Source organism: Elephantulus edwardii, unplaced genomic scaffold (genome assembly GCF_000299155.1).
Source record: "Elephantulus edwardii isolate Elephantulus edwardi_28Jun2011 unplaced genomic scaffold, EleEdw1.0 scaffold00013, whole genome shotgun sequence".
Lineage (NCBI taxonomy): Eukaryota > Metazoa > Chordata > Mammalia > Macroscelidea > Macroscelididae > Elephantulus > Elephantulus edwardii.
In genome coordinates, this window is record NW_006399763.1 from 27189280 (window position 1) to 27192098 (window position 2819).

The following is a 2819-nucleotide window of genomic DNA, read 5'->3' on the forward strand; positions in this document are numbered from 1 at the left end:
TAAACTGCTCCATGGGAAAAGGTTGGGTAATCTCTCCTCCCCGTAAGATTAACTGCCTCTGAAAACCCAACAAGAGGGTCAGCTATGAGTTAGTTCAGATATAGCAATAAGAATTGATTATTAAATTATTGAATGCAATACTACTAAAAAGTTCTTATGCATAAAGTAGAAGCTATTGTATCACAGATTCCTTAGTGGGAGCACAAGATGTTAATCAGTGTTGACTATAACTCATTTTTTAGGACAAATGTCTTGAAGCTAGGGTAAACAGAATGTTTTATTAACACTAAATTTGACTACAAATCAGAAAGTTTGTGGCTCGAACTATCAACCATTCCGTGGAGAATGATGATAACCTGCTTCAATAAAGATTTGCAGCCTTGGAAACCTTATGGGATGTTCTACTTTACATAGAGTTGCTCTAATTTGAAATTGCCTGTTGGCAGTGGATTTAAATAACTTTAAATGAAGTATTGTTTTCCAAATTTATATTTTGTTGTTTATTTTTAAGTGTCTGATAACAATTGTGTATATTGTAGCTGTGTAAAATTGAAATTGTAAATTTTCCAAAATTAAATCTGATATTTTCCTGAGTTATAGTAGAGATTTTACTTCCCAAGTGATTTTCTTATCATTGAATAAATATCTTCTCGAGGATTTTTTTCTCTCAATGAAGCAGAGAGCAGATTGCTAATTGTTTTTGTTAGTTAACATATTGTAAGCTTTCACACAACTCATAAAAGAATTATGTCAATATTTCCCTATCTAAACAACAAAAAAACCCTCCAGTGCAATATTCTGGGTCAAAAGCCTTCCTATTAAAAAGTGCCAAAATATGGGACTCTACAATTAGAGAGTAACAGCTGCAGTTGAGCATTTTCAGACTAATGGGTAAATAATCTGTGTCAAAATTAGTTCTTGTATAAATTTATATATTTAAATGATAGACTGAAGTGATTTTGAAGAACTTTTAATGGTCTACATGATAATTAATGCATTTAAAAATAAACCTAGTATGCAGAAATCACATGGATATCTTTTGCAATATCCTTGTTAATTTGGTGCATTCATGTTTACTGAAATTTGGCATTATTGATAACATACATAAACATATGTAAGGTGTGAAAAAAAGAAAATAGCTTTCTATTTTAGTTGTTGTTGCTGTTGTTTACTGTTGAGTCAGAACCAACCCAATTCTTATTGTGTACCATCACATTGGAACCAACTCATAGCTGACCCTCTTGTGGGTTTTCAGAGGCAGTTAATCTTTTGGGAGGAGATTGCCCATCCTTCTCCTGTGGAGCAGCTGGTGGATTCAAAACACATACCTTTGAGATTATAGCATAGATTTTTGACACTGGTCCACCTATAAAATTTGAAATATAGTCAGTTGTATAAGATCAACTTAATGTAAGAAAAAAAGTAAATGCATAATCAAGTCAATTAATAGGTAAGCTCCTCTTATACATTTTTATTGCCTCTGAAAACCCTCTGAAGGATCAGATATGGGTTGGTTCTGACTCAATGGCACATAAGAACAATAATGACAATAAACCACTGTGAAATAGGTGACTTTGAAGAAGGCATTATTTTTTCCTCTATGTTGGCAACTAGAACTCCAATTTTAGGCGATCAACTAGGACAATTCCTTCTGAAGTTTTGAGAAAGTAACTAGTAATGCTCCTCTTTGAGTCTCTTGAGTCTTCTGGCAATCCTTGGTGTTCCAATTTTGCTTATAAATTCATCTGCTAGCATTGTTATATGACATCTATCTTTCCCCTGTATCTGAGCTTCTTTCTGTGTTTGTCTTTCTTTTTTATAAAAGGCCATGAAAAAGGAATTAGGATTAGATCTCACCATACTGCAGTGAGAATTTACTAAAACATAACATTTGCAAAGAATGACCCTATTGCCTGAAATAAAGTCATATTCCCCAATACAATGGTTAGGACTTCAGCATATCTTTTGGAGATCAGTAATAAAACAGTGATAATAGTTGTATATAAGTGTAAGAGAATATAGATTTCCATAGATATAGATATCATGATTTCTTATTTGTAGACATTTCTTTTTACAAGACTACAAACCATATCAGAGGCAGCATCAGCAGGAGAAGAAATGTTTTGCACATACACATAGACACATCCATAAGACAGAGTATCCTTTTATCCTGATTACATCCTTTACACTCTTTTAATCTAAGGAGCTCCTGTCTTGACCAGTTTAACCCCTACAAGGGATATCACTGCATATTCCAGATGAATCCTGACTAAAAGCCAAAAATACCTGAAGAATGTCCATTTGTGGCTATGTAACTATGCAAAGGCACTTAACTGTTCACCTCAAAAATACTTTCCAACAGTTGTTGTTGTTATGTGCCATGGAGTCGCTTGTGACTCATAGTGACCCTATGTACAACAGCCCTAAACCCTGCTCTATCCTGTGCCAATTGCATTGCCTCTGAAAACCCACAAGAGGGTCAGCTATGAGTTGGTTCCAATGTGATGGTACACAATAAGAATTGGGTTGGTTCTGACTCAACAGTAAACAACAGCAACAACAACTAAAGTAGAAAGCTATTTTCTTTTTTCACACCTTACATATGTCTATGTATGTTATCAATAATACCTTTTTTTCCAACAGAGTGAAAAGAAATCCTACTGATCGGGGGAAAAATATTTGGCAATACCATTTTAGAAAAGGGTCTCATAAAAAAGTTTACTGAATCCTACAGGGTTTCCACTTAAAAAAAGACTGATAACACAGTTACAAAATTGGCAAAAGAGTTGGAAAGATTTTTCTCAGAAGATACTCGGATG

General features: G+C 34.0%; 1 pseudogene; it reads left to right on the top strand.

The window, feature by feature from the left end:
• The window catches only part of LOC102855688, a 40832-nt pseudogene extending 40464 nt beyond the window's left edge, over positions 1 to 368 (top strand).
• Positions 369 to 2819: the final 2451 nt, after the last annotated feature.